Source organism: Amblyomma americanum, chromosome 1, assembly GCF_052857255.1.
Source record: "Amblyomma americanum isolate KBUSLIRL-KWMA chromosome 1, ASM5285725v1, whole genome shotgun sequence".
NCBI classification, from domain to species: domain Eukaryota; kingdom Metazoa; phylum Arthropoda; class Arachnida; order Ixodida; family Ixodidae; genus Amblyomma; species Amblyomma americanum.
This window is the reverse complement of record NC_135497.1, coordinates 64303728-64325339: the sequence shown is the minus strand read 5'-3', so window position 1 is coordinate 64325339 and position 21612 is coordinate 64303728. Positions and strand designations below refer to the sequence as shown.

At 43.4% G+C, this 21612-nt stretch overlaps 1 protein-coding gene across 11 annotated transcripts in view; it reads right to left on the bottom strand.

Annotated features, from left to right (window-relative positions):
• LOC144112913 (uncharacterized) overlaps positions 1-21612 on the bottom strand; it is a 194258-nt gene that overhangs the window by 56366 nt on the left and 116280 nt on the right. For 8 of the 11 annotated variants that reach the window (XR_013310542.1, XR_013310543.1, XR_013310546.1 and 5 more), the window contains one exon: positions 10875-16010. The gene's annotated coding sequence lies outside the window, so the exon portion shown is untranslated. Of the gene's footprint in view, positions 1-10874; positions 16011-21612 lie in introns of those variants that run through there. The other 3 variants (XR_013310548.1, XM_077645740.1, XR_013310545.1) reach the window with 2 other exon arrangements.

Below are 21612 nucleotides of genomic sequence, written 5' to 3'. Positions count from 1 at the left end.
GTATCCGTTTTTTTTTTTTCGGGCGCAAGAGACTGCATGAATACATGGCGTAAAAGAGTGCCGCTTGGACAAGCTTAATTCAAGGCATGTGTAAATTGTAATTTTGTGGGCCACATCATGTGGATGTATCCATTTTTTTTTAGTGCTTAAGAGACTGCTAGAATACATGGCGTAAAAGAGTGCCGCTTGGGCAAGCTTAATTCAATGTATCCGCAAATTACGATTTTGTGGGCCACATCATGTGGAGGTAACCGTTTTTTTTTAATGCATCCTTTATTGTGCATCCTCTCACCTATGTCTCAAAATCGTCATTCATACTGTGAATAAATGTATGGCTGAAATTAGCCAAACATCGTTTTATGAGGGGAGATTTTTTATCAAAAAATTGTGTAATTATTTTCCGGTGCCCCATATTTAATCTCCTTCAAGGTAATGCCCATTTGATCCAATGCTCTCATCTGAAAATGTGTTTTTCACTTTTTTGAAGCAGTCCAGAAAGTCTTGCGAGAAGTGGGGTCTTTCAATGGCTGCGCCCTTCTTCCACGACCACAGAACAGTTTACCCTGTGGACTTTCTTCTTAGAGGGGAACTGAGGAAGTTGTGAAGAAGAAGGTACTGTAAATGGTACTGGTAAATATTCTAGGTAATGCTGTTTTTGCTTAGAAATTTGCCACAACTTGGGCTATTTTCGTCTTGTTCAATCATGCAAATGTTTTAGAACCTCCTGGCATTTTCTGGCTTTTTTTGGATGTGCTGAAGTTTCTCCAGCAAATGCTAAATATGGCTGAGAAATTTGAATTTAAAAGTTTCCCTGCTCCATGAGTCAAACTCATGATATCCGAACCGAGAAGGTCGGGTTACCACCATTTTGAAGTGAATGGCAGTGTAACATAGCCTTTGCAATCCATGCCCAAAATTTGGTGCCTACGCAGACAGTTTACTTGCAAAATCAGCTGGTGATGACAACACCTGTAGTTCACCTTTTGGTGTTTTCCGTCTTATTAAAGCTCGGTTTTTGGTGACAGCAGTTCCTTTGACATTAGAATATCGTAGTCTATCGAAAAGCAGGTCAACTTTAATTTATCCTCAGTGTTCTTTTAAGTTTTGCTTGATTTGTGGGGTTTAACATCCCAAGCCGACTTTAGCTATGAGGGGTGCTGTAATAGAGGGCTCCAGATAATTTTGAATACCTGGGGTTCCTTTATGTGTACTGACATCACACAGTACACGGGTCTCTAGCATATTTTGCCTCCATCAAAATGCGACCGCCGTGGCCAAGATCGAACCCACGTCTTTCGGGTCAGCAGCCGAGCACCATAACCAGTGAGCCACTGTGGCGGCTTCCCCTGTAAGGTCAGTTGGTTGCCCAGTGATAACTGAAGCTTATGTTGTGTGTAGTTATGCGGCATTCATTTGGGGGCTGAAATTTTTCAGAGCACTTTAAAATTACTTATACATGAAGTTCACGATTGCTATGCACTGAGAAAGCAATAAAACCTGCTCATAACTGTGCGTTGCACAAAGATTGCTTTTAGATGTCGAGTGTAAAGCTGTGTAAGTGAGGTTGTACAATGACTAATAATAAGCTGGTCCATCTAAAAACAGATCTTGCATATGCTCACATGTGCAATTTCATATTCCAGAGAGCTGTGGTGTACAAAGTTTAAAACAGATCTTTCATATGTTCATATGTGCAATTTCATATTCCAGAGAGCTGTGGTGTACAAAGCTTCTGAACGCCAAACACTGAATTATACACCTCATTAGTGTTGCACCCAGCTTCAGTGTATGTTGACTCGAGATAGAGTGCTCGAAATGTAAATGCATGAATTTATCATCTCAAGGGAATTTAGTGAGGAAATCACTTCCAGTTCTCAACAATTAAAAGGGTCATACACATAGTGTAACGCTGGACAAACTTGCAAAGGCTTCGTCCCGTTTTGAGCTCTGCTAATTTCCCTTGCAATTCTACATATACGAAATTATATGCATCTCAAAAAAAGATGAGGCCAGGCGTGGTGTCAGTGAGGTCATTAATTGTTTCATTCTTGCTGAAGTGGCCGCTTGTGCTGCTAGCTCAGCTTTCTCTCACCGTTACGAATTGCAAACATGCTCATGACAGAAGAAAGTTGGCACATTTTGTAGGTGCCGGTCCGAGTTCTTTCATACATTGCACAAGTAGTGTACCTTATTAAATAGATAAGCTTCATGCAGTTACTATCATCTGCACTGCATGAAAAGGTTGATGTATTGTGAACATGGTTAAACAATAATAAAGGGAGACCACAGTGAATATCATACTGTTACTCACTTTTGAAAATGACACCCGATTTTAGTTACATCTTGTCTTCTCTGTAGTGAAGCATAAGATATTAGAATGCATGGATCACCGCATGGCATTTAGCTACGACTGTTATGTGATTTAAAATTCAATTTATTTTCTCATGCTGTTTCGGTTTAGACAACCAGACAATGGCTATGACATCAAAGGTCAGTATAGGTCACTGCTTCTTCATTTGTAGTCATTCTAGCTCTTGAGACAGCCTTGTTTTAGCATTGCAGTTAATGAAAACAAAGAAGGAGCAGTTATATTGCAGTTTATTTTATGCCGCATGTGACGTACACCAACCCTTGATATCACAACCACCTCCTAGCCGCTGGAATCAAAACAGCATCAAGAGAAAATTCGATTGTAAATTATTTAGTGACTCTAATGTGTATGGGGTGATCCATATATACTAATGTCTAATGCATCGTTTCAAACAAGAAAACATGCAAGCAAAGATTTGGTTGGTGGATATAGCCCTGTGAAAAAAAAAACAGTGAAAAAGCAAGAAAGGAAGGAGGAGAAATGAGAACTACACACACACACACAGCATTTGAAGAGCAATGAAGAGAGGAAGCGAGTGTGTTCCATGCCTTACCTGCATTATGTTTCTCACGTCAAGAAAGCTGCAGGCAGGTAACGAGTAAGCCTATGTTTTTGGTGCCATTTATGCGAGGAGCTCCAAATTTTTGTGGACTTTGGCAATACATTTTGCTGCATGAATGTTCTGTCTTGTCAAGCTTAGAGTGGCATTCCTATGTCGTTCTAGAGGCATAACTGCTTCATGGTGCTTTTCCAAATACACATACTGACTATAAATATGAGAAAAATGTGGAGATGGTGCAAAGACAACGGCGGCATTCTTGAAAGAACAAAAATGAACAAGGATACTGTACCATTTTCACTATGGGCTCAGGCCCCCCTATTGATTTGTTGAATTCCAACAGCATTTTGTGAATGAAGATTCATCTAGGACCACTGTTTATTTCCAGAAATGAGACCACTGCCACTCGGAACAGTGAAGTGCAAAAGCTACAAAGGAGTAATTTCAAAGCATATTAGGAAAAATAAACCTGTCACAAGAAACACACTGACATCAATGGCAAATATGTTGAGAGATGTTTGAATGAATAGACTCTTTTGGTACAACCTTTGTCTTTCGTTCCATCAACTAACGGCCACAAATTTTAGACCTCCTCTCATAAGCTTGCCAAAGTGTACCCAAGGTTGAGCAAAAGATTAAGAGCTGAAAGAGTTCACAAAAAAACACATAAGCAAACACAATGCGCCTCAGGGCCATCAACAAGGCCCTTTATTCCAACTTGCGGCTCATTCAAAAACATCCCATTTGGTAATACTCTCTGTAGGGCTAAGATGGTGCATGGTTTTGAAAACAGACGTGCAAAACAGACAATGCTGGGGGAAGACAGACGAAACAAGTGCAACTGTTTATTCAGCTATTGAAGCAAGTGAATATATAGACAAAAAGGCAAGAGCAGAGAGGGACCCACACATGCGCACAAGTAGAAACAAAAAGGTAACAAATGGCTATAGAAAAAAATGTGGCTCAGCACATATCTAAAAACACACTTTCTTTTCTTCGCCTTTGTTGATGTGGAACGCCTCTATAAGTTCACGGGCTGTAGTATCTTTGCCCCTGCTTAAGATTTTTGTTTTCTTCAGCTTCGCCTGGCATTTTTTCTTCTTTTTCACTGCAGGATTTAAAGTAATGTGGTAAGAAAGAACCCGTGCCGTTCTTTAATGCGTGATTATGGTCAGCAAGGCTATCATTAATACATCAGCCCGTTTGGTCAATGTAAGATTTCCCACACGTCAATGGGATCTGATAAACTACGCCCACTGCACATTTCACAAACGGCGTCACATGCTTTTTCTGGCATTCTGCTTGTTTCGGTTTGTTTGAATCCATTTTGCCACACAAGGAGAACAGCTTCTTGGGGGTGGAAAAACTACACGAACTTTAAACTTTGCCTCAACATGTTTCAGATTGTGTGCCATCTTATGAATATAAGGAATTATCACAGGTTTAGTTTTCTGTTTGGCAACATCGTTTTTTGCACATTATTACACTTTTCTTTTTTTAACCTTTTTCAGTAACACTTTGGCAACTGAGCAGAGTAGGATAGCCAGCTTGTTGAAGCCTGGTCTTGCCTTTTTGCTGATCTATTCACTCGCTTTCAAGTGAATACACAGTTGCAGAGTTGCACTTGTTTCGTCTGTCTTTCTCCTGTGTTGTTAGTTTTGCGCATTGTCTTTTTTCAAAATTTCATTCGGTGACACCTGACTGCCCCAAATGGCGGAAGTAGATGCACATCTGCTTCTGGCATTTTGGCCAATTAGGTTTCGCTGAAAGGGATGTTTTCAAAAGGGACACAAATTGGAATACAGGCAGAGATTCGCCTACCGTGTGGGAGTATGCCCATTTGGCAATGCACTGTAGCAAATGCAAGAAACATGGCTGCTGCCCTGCCCTTGAAAACACAGTGTTACAGTGTTCTTTGCAAAGGCAAGAGGTAAAACTGGGGCTTTCATATCACCAAGAATGCCGACAAAAATATATGAGCACGCTATCTTCATCATTATCATCATCAGCATGACTGCGCCAACTGCAGGGCAAAGGCCTCTCCCATGTCTCTCCCATTAACCCTGTCCTTTGCCAGCTGCAGCCACCGTATCCCCGTAAACTTCCTAATCTCATCCGCCCACCTAACTTTCTGCCGTCCCCTGCTACGCTTGCCTTCTCTTGGAATCCACTCCGTTACCCTTAAGGACCAACGGTTATCTTGCCTTCGCATTACATGCCCTGCCCAAGCCCATTTCTTCCTCTTGATTTCGACTAGGATGTCATTAACCCGTGTTTGTTCCCTCGCCCACTCTGCCCGCTTCAGGTCTCATAATGTTACACTTAACATTTTTCTTTCCATGGCTCGCTGCGTGGTCCTTAACTTAAGCTGAACCCTTTTCGTTAGCCTCCGCGTTTCTGCCCTGTAGGCGAGCACCGGCAAGATACAGCTGTTGTACACTTTTCTGTTGAGGGATATTGGTAAACTGCTATTCATGATCTGAGAGAACCTCCCATATGCGCTCCACCCTTCTTATCCTTCTAGTTATATCCCTCTCATGATCCAGGTCAACAGTTTCTGCCTGCCCTAAGTAGACATATTCCCTTACCACTTCCAGCATCTCGCTTCCAGTTGTGAACTGCTGTTCCCTTGCTAGGCTATTGAACATTACTTTGGTTTTCTGCATGTTAATTTTTAGACCCACCGTTTTGCTCTGCCTGTTTAAATCATTGATCATGCTTTGCAATTCATCTCATGAGTGACTCAGCAAGGCAATGTCATCAGCAAATCACAGATTATTTAGGTATTCTCCATTAACTCTTATCCCCAGCTGTTTGTAATTCAGGCCACATGATGTTATAACCCTTTTTTTTTTTGCTGTAGTATGCAGTCTCCCCTTCATATTTTGTGCATATACAAGGTGTCCGATTTAATTCAATGCAAATGGTTGATTAAACATTGCATATGCTGTACACCACAGCTTTGGAAGTTGAATAATCGGCGAGGCTGATGCCTCAGTCAAGTGCAATGTAAATAATAAATGCTTATCCATATAACACTTTCAGATTGGCTTTTTAAATCCTGCGTTTAGGTCATATCTATAGGGAATAACATGGCACACCCTGTATACCATGAGTATTCCGCCCAAACATATTCTTTAAGAATAAATGAAAACACTGAAATGGCTCCATTGCGCCATCTTCTCACAATATGTCCAATGCTAATGGCAATTGCTAGAGTTTAGCAAGGCCGGAAATAAAAGCAGGGTTTTACCGGACGGACCGTAACAGGTGCTGGCACCACATCGCTGGAACTCCTTTATAAAAATTTATTTGTCGGCAACAAAAAATATTTTTCTAGTTTTTTTAATATGCGAAACTAAATGGGTTGACCATTTGGCTAATTTTTTTGTCCAGCACCGTTGCCCACATAGCGTTTTCTGGTCCTCAATGTGGCCGTTTCCGCAGAAATCTGTGCACTTTTTCTTAAATTACAGAACAACGCAAGGTTCAAGTTTAATTCAAACAATGCTAGATCAAGGTTTCAGGCAAAACTCCAAAAAAGTTTGGTTAAATTTAGACTCCAAGTTTAGTTTTAAAAATGCGGAAATCTTCAAATTTTTCTCCTGTTAAGCACTTCCATTTTAAACCAAAATGGCATCATCCAGTTTATTTTTTGAGGCATGACAGGGCATCTCAATACCAGACTACATGCGGAGATAAACTTTGCTGACAAGGACCGGTTCCTGAGCAATAATTCTTGCAAAATGCCCAGATGAAGGTGATGTCTTACACTTTGGAGCATGATATATGGAGAAAAATTTTTTTTTCTTTGAAAGAAGGTGTCTACACTTCTGTTGGGACTGGTCGTCCATGAATTTTCTCAGCGAAATCTACAATACCAAGAATTTGGTGCATCTCCTTTCGCGTGGAATGACTCTGCTGTCCCCAAATTTAATTCTTGAAATCGACTGGGAAGTACTGTAAAAAAAATTGTTTCATGAACCTCGGCGGCTGTGAATAGTGACGAAACATTCAAGAAACGGGCAATTTTCTCTGTTAAGGTTTTCTGCCTAGATACATGCCTTACGGAGCATACTTGTCCCCAACAGTTTTATGCTTTCTGGACCACTTGTTTCGTTGCACTCCTAGGACCGCAGCGCAGGTCTAGACAACCGTTTTTTCAAATTTATGAATTTTAAACTACTTGTATGAAATTTTCTTCTCACTTTAATATGTCAACAAACACTGAATCTCAAAAATTCAAAACGAAAATTTGAGCTTTGCAAAACAAAAAGAATTACAAGAATGACTTCACCCTGCAAGAACAATGAATGTTGAACTAGCCTTCTGCCATATTTTCTTAGCTTTGCAGGTTTTAAGAAAAATATATATCAGAAAATAATGTTCTGCACATAAAACAGTGACATTTGATGAGCTGTTATAAAATTATTTTTAAATTGCTCAAAAAATTTAATGTAAATACTCTAGAAATAAACTCAATTTTGTTGAAAGTTGCGTCCCTTCTTAAATGGAAATGTGGGACAGACTGCCGGACATATCATGCTGACTTGAAATCCTAATGTTTACATCAAGTGCTGTATTGCTTGCTGCATTGACTTTCTGACTGGTTCTCGCAGTTGCTTGTCAAGTGCGAGTGAACTTTGAAAATGGGCAAGGTGCCACCTCTTTTTGACACAGAGTGGCACATGACGAGAAATGTTGTTTGAAATAGTGGCCATTTGGCAATCACTAAGTGCCAGCAGACTGGTTGGAAATATGCAGAAATCACTCTTGCTTGACACTTCAGCAGCTGACTATGATGCAGGAATACTTTACTGTGAGACTGTTTATTGCCATGGGTGCACCCCAGAAACGCCACATTGTAGCACTTTGTATGTAGCCACTGTCTGCAAGTTACCACATCTGTTCTTCCATGGCCGAGATAAAGGTGACTCCCCTGCCATCATTGGTATCCAAAGAGTCTCCCTATGCATCGCTCCCACTATAGTGGCAGTGTTTATCATGCTGTTCGTCTTTTGATACAGCCACATTAGAAGATGCATGCAAAGTTAGTGGGCTTCCTCATAACAGGAACATTGAAAGGACTCTCAAAATGAACACTGAAGCTTGTTTGGCTGGTTGCTGTTTACTTCAGAAAGTTTTGCATAATACCTTTTCTGTGTGCTCAACTTACTGCCCTACCATTTCTGTATTTTTTTGTCATAGCAGGGATGAGGGACGTTCCTTAGGAAGGCCATGCATATCATGCGAAACCAGGTGGTGTTTTTCGAATACTGCATGGTTATAGAGGCATGCCTCGTTAATATGGTACTTTCGTCCCCCGTCAAAACTGTCCATAACAAATTGGGAAGAAAAATAAAAAAAAAGACATTTATTCATATATATACACTGGGATTACAGTATGCTTTTCTGCATAACAACAAGCAGTGAATTTCAAATTATAATCTTAGAAACTTGAACATTTTCCCGGTCGCAAAACTTGTACTGCGGTGCGAAGTGCCTCACAGGCCGTGAGAGACATGATGGCAGGATTCGCACTGGGTGTCCGATTCTGTTTGCTGTTGTATCCACAGTGGCCCTGCAGACGCCTTGCTTGTTCACCAGTTGTTCATCACTTCCTGGTCTACTGCATCAGCTGCAGGCATTCCTGAAGACTCATGAGGAGCATGTCATTGATGAGCACATTCATTTGCCTGTGACCTCCCTGTGAGGAATGCGATTTCTTGGCTGCTCTGTGACATCGATGGTGAGCCAATGTATATGTGGGCTTTGTTGGCTATGCAGAATCCTTCCAGGTTTCTGTGTGCGTTTGCACCTTTTGTACTGGAGTTTTAGGTTCCCTGGTTCACCTATCTGTTTGCATATGGTTCTGTGTTCATGTTAGCACCATTTGCATGTTCCATAACGAAATTCCAATTCTTGTGCAGGATGTCTGCACAATGACAGACACTGCACTGCTGAGTTGAGCTATTCCCGAATCTGGCAGTATCGATGCTAGAGTCTGTGCATCAAAGCTGAGGTCAAGTGTTGGACCTGCCTAACTCCCAAAGTTTAATTTCGCTTTCATTCCTCACTGGTTGGACTAAATTAAATTGTTCTTGCTGCTTATACTTGTAAATTTAGAGCTTTCAACTGCTGTTAAGCTCAGTTCCTCTGCGCTTAACCGCAGTCATATCTCAAGACCAAATACCGCTTAATTTTCACCGCAACTGTTTTTCTTGTGTGCTTTTTTTTTTCCAGAGTGGTCATCACACTGCAAGTGAACAGCTTTGTTTTCATTATTTTTTGAGTGGCTTTGTTCTCTTTGCACGTGCAGGTTGGCGCAACAAAGGTTGACGAAGCTTCCATTCTTTTCTTTACAATGTTGAAATGCTTATGGAGGTGGTCATTTGAAAATTTATTTATTTTCACATCCTGCAGCCTCAGGTGAAACTGTGGCGTGAGGAGCGGAAAAAATATGTACCCCAGTGTGCTCTTCTGAACACCTGCCCGATGACAGCAGGGTCTAATACACCGAATAATGTACAGTGGAATTTTTTCCTTACATATTTCTTTGTACACTTTTTTCCCAGAAGTGGTTGCTCTCACCCTACAAAGTAATGCAGCTAGTGCTGTGCAGAAAAAAAACACTGACATTAGTTTGCTGCTTGATTTTCAAGCTATGCAACAGCTGAAATGCCCTGGAGACTATACCATGAAGCCTTCAGCAACATCCGCTGCGGTGGCTCAGTGGTTATGGCGCTTGGCTGCTGACCCGAAAGACGCGGGCTCGATCCCGGCCATGGCGGCGAAATTCTAGAGGCCCTTGTACTGTGCGATGTCAGTGCACGTTAGAGAACCCCAGGTGGTTGAAATTTCCAGAGCCCTTCGCTACGGCGTCCCTCATAGCCTGAGTCGCTTTGGGACGTTAACCCCCATAACCCTTCAGCAACATTGGCCAAAACGTAGTTAAGGTACTGTGCTTCTGCTAAGTGTGCATCCTTTAAGGACCTGATGCCAACATGGTGTGAACATGACATTGAAGAGATGTCTTCATGATAGCTGTCTTGGCAAGTTTACGGTGGAATGAATTGTATTGAAGCAGTCCTTTAATAAAAGCACTGTCTCCTCATTGCTCTTCAGTGCAACCAAGCTGCCATATATGTATATAGCCAAGAGAAAATCGGACAGCGATTTAATGTCAAAGTGGTTGTTTTCTGTGCCAAATGAGCTGCAATCGTTGTGCCAGATGACTAGGCCAACCATTTCTTGCACGAATAGAATGCGAAAAAAAAAACATAACATCAGATTTTTTCAGCGCACAGGATTCATTGTACATTGGATCCCACTGTCTTAGGTACAGTTTCTTTAACGGCAGACTGGGGTACATTTAAATGATTGTTTTTATAAGCATTGCAAAAATGTAAAAGTCAGAGAATGGTGGTTTCCTCAGCTTTCATTGCAGAGTATGCAGATGCCAACATATCTTTGACATATTGTAACGAGAAGAAGCATATCTGATAACCCGAGAAATTGTCTGAACAGAAATAATTCATAGTCTGAAAAGAGAAAACTGCACATCTACTCCGGCCGACATTTTACTACAGAAACATGTTGTCATGATGATGATTCTTATTCATTCACAGTGCCAGCACTCTTTACTGCATAAGTCTGTGCAAGAGTGCGAACAGTAAATGGCAAGCAGCAGCAGTAGTGCATCATCCTTTCCCCTGTATTCACTGTCTATGTACTTAACCAAAAATAAAAATTACGATTACTAACGCTGCAAGACCAGGCCCCTTCTCATCAAACAAGCCATTTCCTACAAGGTACTTCACACCAAGGCACTGCGAGTTTTCTGTTTGAAACATAAGTTAAGGAGCTGCACAAGATTATGATTATGATTATGGATTTTTATGGCGCAAGGGCATCTAAGGCCAAAGAGCGCCATGACACAAGGTATTTTTCTTTTTCTCAAGGTGGGGTCAAGGACCCGTTTTCCAAGCATTTCACCCTAAATAAGCCGAGCACCAGACCAGGGGAAAGCTTGTACCCATTGTATCACCGGTGGGTACCCGGCGGCACTGGGGATCGAACCCCGCACCTCCCGCATCCGAGGCGGATGCTCAACCACTTGGCCACCGCTGCGGTCAGGAGCTGCACAAGATGGTTTTATGGGGGTTTAACGTCCAAAAGCGACTCAGCCTATGAGAGACGCCGTAGTGAAGGGCTCCGGAAATTTCGACCACCTGGGGTTCTATAACGTGCACTGACATCGCACAGTACACGGGCCTCTAGAATTTCGCCTCCATCGAAATTCGACCGCCGCGGCCGGGATTGAACCCGCGTCTTTCGGGCCAGCAGCCGAGCGCCGTAACCACTCAGCCACCACGGCGGCTATGGAGCTGCACAAGAGTCCACACAACTTTCTGCACAGTGCGGATGTCAGATGAGTGATGTATTCCTTCCAGTCCTCATAAATTGGCAGTCAAACCACACCCTCGGTCACATGCAGCGTCACACCGTTATGGATGTTAGTTTTCTGTACAGTATGGTACACTGTTAAAGGGAACATGCAGTCGCGTGAAGTTGACTTTCCGCGAGGCGCTGCTGCGGAAAGCCGGAAAGAATGCCGAGCTGATTATGGTCCGGAGTTTCTTTTCGGCATTCTGTCCCCATGCCTGGATCTCATTTTTCACATCCACAACACATCAATTACCTCTTCTCGCTGCTGAATTGGCTTTTTCCATTCTGTGGTCGCGTTTCGTGCGAAATAAGCAACATTTTCTGCGGACTAGATTATCCATGTGTGAGTGACTTGGTTCATATGCCACTTAACGCGTACAGTACACGTTGATAAACATGCTGTTCTTATTGACTGATTCATGCACTAACACTGCGCCTTGGTTTAATCTATTTATTTATTTATTACCTTAAAGACCCCAGATATGGGGCATTACATGAGGGATGGGCATGACAGACTACAAGATGATGGCCTCAATCTTTTTCTTGAATTTGGTGGGGTTGGTAAGGTGTATGGCTTCCGGCGGCAGATCGTTCCAGTCCCGAGATGATTTGACAAAAAAAGATCGCAAATGAGATGCGGTTCTTGCAGGGGGAGGGTACACTGTCTTGCTGTGGTGAATGCGGCTGGACAGATGATGTGCTGCTGATATGATCGATGCTCCTAAAGATGAATGATAAAACTTATGGAACAAGCATAATCGAGATATTTTTCTTCTTGTTTCAAGACTAGACAAAGAGGCTCTAGATTTTAGAGAAGACACACTAGTATAATATGAATAATCACAGTAAATAAAGCGGATAGCGCGATTTTGTATTTTTTCAAGTGTTAGCGAGAGGTTCGACTGATGAGGGTCCCATACTGCTGAAGCGAATTCTAATTTAGGTCCGACGAAAGTTTGGTAAGCTAATAATTTAATGGAAGGGGTAGCAAAACGAAGATTTCGACGTAGGAAGCCAAGGGTGCGGTTAGCCTCATTAGCGATGTTCTTTATATGTGAAGACCATGTTAGGGTATGAGTTAAAGTAATGCCTAAATACTTACAGGTAAGAACGGAACGCACTTCAGAACCAAAAAAAACATATCTAGAGGGAATGTGGGATTGCCCGCGATGGAAGGAAATCATACATGTTTTAGCAATATTAAGGGACATTAACCACGGCTTGCACCAGGTTTCAGTTCGGGTTAAATCTTGTTGAAGGGTGTCGGAGTCGGTGCTTGTAGAAATCGGGCAGTAAATTACGCAATCATCTGCAAATAGCCGGATGTTAGAGGTAACGTTGGAAGGAAGATCATTAATGTAAATGAGAAAAAGCAAGGGTCCGAGCACTGTGCCTTGAGGAACACCTGAAGTAACCGGAGAACGAGGGGACGACGATTTGTTAGCGTAGACGAATTGTTCTCTGTTAGTCAAAAAGTTTTGAAGCCAGTTCATCACTAAATGATTAAGGTTTAGACGCGAGAGTTTTAGTAGTAATCTTTTGTGCGGTACTTTATCGAAGGCTTTTTCAAAGTCAAGAAACAGCGCGTCAAGAGGGATATTTAAGTCAAGATGCGAACTAAGGTCATTGATGAAAAGGGCTAGTTGGGAATCACAGGAAAGTCCTTTTAAGAAACCATGTTGTTTAGGGTGAAAAAAGTTTACTGAGACTAGGAATTTAATGATGTGAGAATAAATAACATGTTCAATCAGTTTTGAACAAATGCTTGTGAGGGAAATAGGGCGGTAGTTTTTACAAGAAAAAGATGAACCTTTTTTGGGGACTGGGACGATCTTACCTATTTTCCAGTCTTGTGGCAGCACACCTGATGTTAGAGACTGTTGAAAAAGGTGGCATAAGATGACACTAACAATGTTCTTAGTATTTTTTAGAACTTTAGAGTTTAAGCCATCAATACCAGATGAAGAGGGCACTTTCAATGATTCGATTAGTATCATAATTCCACTGGTATCGAACAGAATGTCTAGCATAACAGGGTGATCGAAGACAGGGAAGTATGGTAATTTGCCTTCAGGTTCTTTAGTAAAAACTGAGCAAAAAAAAAAGGAGTTAAGAGTGCTACAGACTTCTTGTTCCGGTATGAGAATGTTACCATCTTTGTGTAATGTTAGAGGTTTGTGGCGTGTAGGATTAATAGTTTTCTAAAACTTGTTAGGATTGGTGCGCAGCATAGACGGTAAAAGTGATGAAAAAAAGGAACGTTTGGTTTGGCTTGCTAAAGATTGGAATATTTTTTCCGCAGACTGATACCTTTTCCACGTGCAAGCGCTATTCAGGCGTTTGGCTGTTCGAAAAAGTCTTTTCTTTTTGTTGTTGAGGTGCTTCAGTTCGTTATTAAACCACGGTGACGGTGATTTTTCTGTGATGGTGATAGTAGGGATGTGCTTATCAATCAGTTGATGCATTTTGTGTTTGAAGAGAGACCAGTTAGTTTCAATAGACCGGCTTGAGAAGTCAAGGACCAGCCACGCCCAAAAGTCTGACAGTTCTGCGTTCATGGCTGTGTAGTTCCCTTTGTCATATAAGGTTAGTGTCTTTTTTTGCTTTTTCAGGTATGGCAGTTTGAAGGAAAATGTGCTTAGTATTACGGAGTGGTCACTAAACCCAGGTAAATGAAGCAGAAGTGACACGTTATCTGGGTGGGAAGTGAATACAAGGTCAAGAATATTAGAAGAATGATCAGTTTGCCTGGTAGGGTTAGATACGAGCTGGGACAAGCCGAAGGTTAGGCACATGTTAACAAAGTCACTTTCGATGTTATCTTTGGATGTAATGGCAGGGAGGTCAGACCAGGTAATATCGGGAAAATTAAAGTCACCATAAAGAAGAATGGGAATGTGCTGATGTGACGTAGTTATGACGCGGAGTGTTTCATGGAAGTGAGCCACAAAGGAATCTGTTAGATCAGGTGGTCGATAGCAAACGCCGATGATAACTGGAGGGAACGAAGCATGGCATTGAATGAAAAGCAATTCTAGAGGGGATGCAAGATTAATCTCGGAACAACGACATGACTGATGAGCACCGATTAGTACACCTCCTCGCCTGTTTATCCTGTCACGTCGAAAGAAATTGAAATTTGGAAACACGGAAAGTATCTCGGAGTCTCCTATGGACGAATTTAGCCATGTTTCGGTTAGTACAATTATGTTGCTCTCCGTCGTGCGTATGAGACTGGCGAGGGTGTCAAGCTTAGGTGGAAGGCTGCGGATGTTAGTGTAAAGAATGGTCAAGGGGCGGAGCTTAGTCTTTTCGGAAGGGCCATTGGGTAGCTATGGAGTGCGGGGAACGACTTTGTTTGTAACATGATCATAAGTGTACGTAGTGGTACCAATGATGAGCTTATTATACCGGAGTTTGTATTTTTCGGTTAGCGATTTTCCAAATGCAAGTAGCTGCTTCCTTGCCAAGAGAGTAGTTTTAGAGTAGTCCTCAGAAACACTATAGCCACTGTCCTTTAGTTTGCTAGCACAAGAAAGAATTTTTTCTTTTGTTTTATAGTGAGCAAAATTAACAATAATCGGCCTGATTTTGTTAGCATCAAACTTTCCCAGTCTGTGAGCTCTTTCAATGTCTGTTGGGTTGATTGTGACGTCTAGTTTTTCTTTGCATACTTCAGTGACAATCTTTTCAGATTCAGCCCAGGTTTCTTGGTTAGTGTCTTTTAAGCCAAAAAAACAACAAATTGGATCGGCGTGCCCTGTCTTCACAGTCGGCCAGCTTAGACATAATGTTCGATATTTCACCTGCATTTTGCTCTGCAAGCTCCCGAACTTCGCTTATATCATCCTTTATGGCGCCAAATGATTCGCAATCTTTTTCAATTTTAGATAGTCTGCTTCTTTTTTCACCTAGCGCTTTGTCATTTTGGGTTAACGTGCTGCGAATTGTTTTCATTTCGGCCAGCAAAGATGCCTGTCCAGATTGAAGTTCATTCAAAGCTTCCATTATGTCGGAAGAATCTTGCGGAGCAGCACCGCGGGTGTTGGGACCGGGGTTTAATTCAACATCACCCGCCAAAATCAGCAGTTGGCGGATGACACCGAGGCATTCAAAGGCAGTCGCGACACAACACTGAGGGCTCGGCAGCACTAGCAATGCCGCATAACGGGTACGCCGCGCAAATAATGAGTGTTCATAGTTTACCTAGATGACAAAAAGGCGACGCAGGTGAGCGTACGTGGACATCGTTGCAGTGCTGCCGAGCCCATTAAGCGCGTTCGGCGTTGGTGCTGTCCTTAAGTAGTGTGGACGCTGCGGTGACGTAGACATGCTGGCTATCATCGTTGGGGGGAGGTTGGGTGGGTAGAGTGGCACATGCGCTGTACTCAGACAGGAACCAAAGCTGGCGTTTGGGCAGTATTCCAAGGTAGGCCTACTTGAGGGAGGGCGTAGATGGCACTGGGTCGGTCCTAGTGATCCAGCCGACTAGGGTCCGGCCGGGATGCACAACCAGGCGTTGTTGCTCCACGGATGATATGGCGATGGTACCGGCAGGAGGGTGTTGCCGATGGCCCAGCTCGCGTCAGCACAAGCACCAGCCGGCGGACTGAAAGGCACGAGCGCCAGCACCTGCACGACAAAAAGGCGACGCAGGTGAGCGTACGTGGACATCGTTGCAGTGCTGCCGAGCCCATTCGGCACCTACATCGCCGAAACAATAACAAAAAACACCTTTACAGACAGGCTGACTGCTGGAAACGCTACAAAGGCTGGAAATGCTACAAAGCATGCGATAAGGATTATCAGTTGATGTCTAAAAAATGGTGTCATTGCATGGCATCAATTTTTTGGGAAGGAAGCATTCGAGTATTTTTTTATTTATTTACACACACTGCTGTCTCTTCTTTTAGAGGCGTAACAGGGGTGGGCTACACAGCTTTTGATTACAACAATGTCAATAACATAGTTAGGCAGTTCTTTTTGAAATTGATTATTTAGCAATGCACGCAGCTCACCGTCCAAGTTATTCTATAATTTAACATTCTGTGGACCTTGATATGCCGGCCTGTTGACATTGCAGATCTGCAAGCTTGAGCAATTTTTGGAAGCCACCCAAGACAAACACATTAGGTAAAAAACTGTGAAGCGTAGTAGTGATGTCATTGTTAAAGAGTGCGGGAAGACAGGACACATGAAAGGAAGACATGCAACACAACCACTGAAGCAAATGGATCATTACCAACTCGCCCAAACAGAAACTTTAATTTAGAGGTGATATGTTCACTTTTTCAAGAACTGGTGAGCGGTTTGAGCAGCTTTACATCGTACCAGTCTTTTTAGTTTTCATTTACCCACTGCAGTATGTTTTTTCACATTCACACTGCTCTGATATAATAACTACCAGCCCTTCTGACATGTATGATCCTGACAAAAGTCAACGAAATTTGGGTGCGCAGAAAAACCCATATACATGCGCCATAACCCATAGCAACATTTCCAAGGCAATCATGAGGGAACATGCACGCTCCATTCACTGGCATAATGCCAGGCAATTGGTACACAAGGCACCAGCACACCAATGAAGTTTTTCCTACACAGCCACATTCTGCAAACCTTTGAGGCTGACAAAACAGAAGATAGCAGTGCAGCACAAGATCAAGACTGTGACTAAAGATTTCTGGATGATAGGATTTAACAAAAGTGGCCATGGAATACTCTGTGTCAAACAAGCACATAGTTAACATACAACAGAGGAGAACCGTACACTGGTGAGTTGTTGGTATACCATGGCAACAGCAGCACCACAAGACAATGGCACAGGATCAGCACAGCCCCCTAGTTCTTCTGTCAATATCTTTTGGTGCTTCCACCGCAGATTGAATATTCTATAATCAGTACTTCTCATGATAACTTGGTATCTTGCAAATACTTTAAAAAATCTATATTTAGAATGAACTTAAACACTTGTACCCATTCTTGTATTACTCATAACATGCTTCAAGTTTTTTTTTTTTTCTGGAAAGGGGGGGGGGGGGGGAGGCGAGATGCTGGCAGAAAACTTCAAACATGTTTGCTACGTCCTTTTGCATACATTCCTCCCAGATATTTTTGGGGACACTGTTATCTGTTCTTATAAGCAAACACAGGTTTTTTTGTAATGCTCCTTTTCTTATTCTCAATTTTACAACCCTGCTGGGGGCACGTTGTTTGACCCCTCGTTGACCTTACGAAAAAGAAAAAAAAGATGTCTCGGGGAAACTACCCGTGGAATCTCCCACGCATGCTCCCCTATGTCGGACCGTGAGACGCGACCAACGATGGACAAGATGACGAAAGGAAGTGGGCAGAAGCGCATTCCCGAGGACGAAGTAGCAACGGACCTCCGTATCCTCCTTGCCCATTCCTACAGGGCTCAGCGTGCTATGTGCGGCGACTCTTCCGATCTGTGAATCGTGTGGTGAAAGCGGCGGAGCCTCAGTGTATTTAACGAGTGTCCTGAGTACGAACGATCGCTCTGGGCCCTGACGACAAGGCTCACCCAGTTGCTCGACGCTATGAACTTTTAATTCTTGACTGTTTGCTCTTTGTTTCCTTCTAAATTATGTAATCAAGTTTCTTGAAAAGTGCCAGTAAACCCGTTTGTTTTTCGTTTTCCCAAGCTTGAAGTTCCATATTTCTTCAACCCGAAGGCTCGGACCCGTTACCCAACGGAGCCCGGGTTCGAGTGAACCCCTGTGCCACGACACTATGAATGATTTACTTTTCACTGTTCAGACATTTTTTAAATGTTGAACATAGTCTCAGCAGATACTTTCTTGTTACATAGTACTCAGTACCATAAGTAACTGTTTTCATGAAAAGTATTTTCAACAAATCTGTTTTGCACTCATGTGCCCAAACTTTGACCTACAGCAGATAGATCTGAGAAAAACGCACCAAGACTTAACTGCCACTCAATGTTATTTCACAAAATCAGCATACGGTGATGCCAAGTTCAGCAATACATAGTACCACAACTTGTTTGGCAGACTTCGCTACAAATGTATTATGCTGTCTTGCCATGCTGTTGCCAAATACATGTTAACCTGTTGTCATTATAAGCAGGCAGTGGTGGTGAACAACACTTACAGTAAGAAAAAAAAGAGAGAGAAGAGGCTATCAAATACAGATGCTTTGCTGAAGCATGTTGATGACCTCTGTTAACACTAGTTATGTCAAACTAAACTGGTAGCCGCGTTCACACTCATTTGAGGTGCTGAATCGAGCTGGACTGGTCAGAAATGTGCTTATGGAGTGTCTTTATACGGTTATGAAGGCATCAACTGTACAGCAATTGTAAACGTTGTCACTGTCATTTCGGCTCAGGAGGGCTAATATTTTAGTGTGAAAGTACTACTTCATGAGGTCTAACTGGCTTACAGAGTTAGTGTGAAGCTTGACCTTGAGGATGACCTTGGCAAACATAATAAAATAAATATTGCCGGGACTGGGATTCGAACCCGCGGAGGCGCGAGCAGATCAATTTCGCTGGCCTGTGCACGAGAGCACCATGCTGCTGCCGCAGACGACCCCGGTTCGCGTTAAACTGCAACACACGCTCGCGCTGTGCATTGCATGTCGTCGTCTTCCATCAACAACTACTCTAGAACTAGTCTCGTCGCCAGAACTGCCGACGACCTAGCAAAGCAAAACCATGAGACAACCAGGCTAAACACGTGCTTATCACACATATACTCGGTTTAACTACGTTAAAACCCTACCATTCTCCCCCTCCCTTGTGCGGTACCCGTTTAGTATACAGGGTCACAGTGGCTGAGCTCGCACACTGCGCTCAGTATTTCAAAGAAAATTAACTGTGTGAACTCGCTTAATTGAACAGGTCAGGCCTGAAGTGATCAATTTCGAATCGCGTCACACGGAGGTACTATCGGCAGGCAAAATTTACGAGGTGGGAGTGTACGGGGAAGAAGAAGAAGATTGGTTTTTGGGGAAAAGAAATGGCGCAGTATCTGTCTCGCATCTTGTCGGACAACTGAACCGTGCCGTAAGGGAAGGGGTAAAGGAGGGACTGAGAGAAGAAAGGAAGAAAGATGTGCCGTAGTGTACGGCTCCGGAATAATTTCGACCACCAAGGGATGTTTAACGTGTACTCACATCGCACAGCACACGGGCGCCTTTGCGTTTGGCTTCCTTCGATAACGCGGCCGCCGCAGTCAGGTTCGAACCCGGGAACTCCGGCACAGTAGGCAAGCGCCACGTAAGCCAATCGCTCGAAGTGTCTGAACGAGGGGACTTGCATTCGCCACACGCTGGTAGCATTTTTAAAGCACTAGGTCGCGAGGAAGCCCCACAATAACTTTTCTTCCCCGAGAACACGCACCCCAATAACTTTTGCTGCTGGTGGTACATACATTTACGCGGTATGAACTCGACCCTGTCCGGTAGGATTACGCAGCAGTAAAAGCCTCCGAAAAGAAAAGTGACCATATGGTACCTCAACTGCTGTTTTCCCAAAAATTAGTACAGTACTGACGAAGGCCGTGTAGGTAGCCGCGCAGCACGGAGAGCTCACCTGAACTTGCTCCAACGTGTCATACTTGAACACTGCAGCATAACTTTTTGCTTGCGCTTAAAAATGCACTTAGTGTTACAACAAACGCAAGAACAGCCCCAATCCAGCCACAGATACAAACGACCCGCGGCACGAAGGTTGATGCTGATGTCGATGGGCAGGCCGTCCCAGGCAGATGGCGCTACAACGCTACCTACGAAATGAACTTTTTCTGCAACTGATACAAAATGCGCTGGAAACATGGCTCAGAATTATTAAGAAATGACACCACAATAGCACCATAAAAACAATGAAAGCTGACAGCAAAAATAACGAAAGTACAGATTTTAGACAAAACTGCAAACCGTAAAATCAAAACCGAAACTCTGCAAAGAATGCACTCGGAGGGCAACTTCAACTTTTTTTTTGTGATCGAAGCGCGTTGACCTACAGCTGCACCAACTTGAGTCTCAATTTTGATGCGTGAAAATGTTATTCCTAAAACCGGCATTTTTTTTCCTGTCCGAGTCGCGACAGCGCCTGCATCACGGCAGCGGCAGATCTGCCAGGCAAAAGTATTTCAAGCAGAAATTTACAAGCTACATATGTATACCGTAGGTCTAGATACTCTTTCTTGAATCAAATGCTCTCTCGTAACCGAAACAAGATTGGTTTCGGTTCCATAGCGTGTACTGCCATCAGACAGTACACGGGCCTCTAGCATTAACGCCTCCATCGAAATGCGACAGCCGCCGCGGGATCGAACCCGCGTCTTTCGGGTCAGGAGCCGAGTACAATAACCACAGCAGCGGCTGAACGGAGGTGCTAGCATTCATGGCGGTACATGGAAGATATGGCGAAGCTATTATAATTGTGCAGTCTCAACCCCTTTTCTCGATGCGTCATATCTCGTTTCACAATTGGACGGGCAAAGATTGCAGGCTGAGATAAGCCGCGTTTACAAGAATACAGCAGTGCCGCACCGCATATTTCGCGGACGCGACACGCCACTATTCACATATGTACTATCGGGCACAAAAGTTTGCGGGACGAGAGTTCTTGGAAAAACGTTTATTGCAGCTCCACTTCGCTAGTAAGTCGCCAGACAGTGTATGAAGTATACTAAAGAGTGCTTGGCTAAGGTGGCCTAGCTTGGCCATTGTCTGGGCCCTTGGCAAGTTTCGACTTTATCATAATGGTTGTCCTTTTGACGTGGTCACCAACCACCATGCCCTATGTTGGCTTTCTTCGCTAAAAGATCCCTCCGGTTGCCTGCCATGGCTCGATGGGCTCTCCATCTACAAGAATATAGCATACGTGCCGTATATCGCTCGGGCTGCAAGCACCATGATGCTGATGCCTTGTCCCGCTCCCCACTACTGGCCGAGCTTGCCAGCCTCTCTGCCCTCGAATCCGCTGTGCCTTCGCTCAACACATGCGACTTGACTTCTGAGCAGCGTAAAAATCACTGGATTGCCTCTCTTCTTGACTTTCTCTCTGCCCCATCTACGGCACCTGCATACCGCACGTGTAAAATTTGTAAATTGTAGGGTTTAACATCCAAAAACAACCCGCCAGCTACAAGGGTCGCCTTAGTGGAGGGCTCCGGATTAATTTCAAGCACGTAAAGAAGACTGAAGAGACATACACTTAATGCAATGTGACCATGCTGCCTCCAGA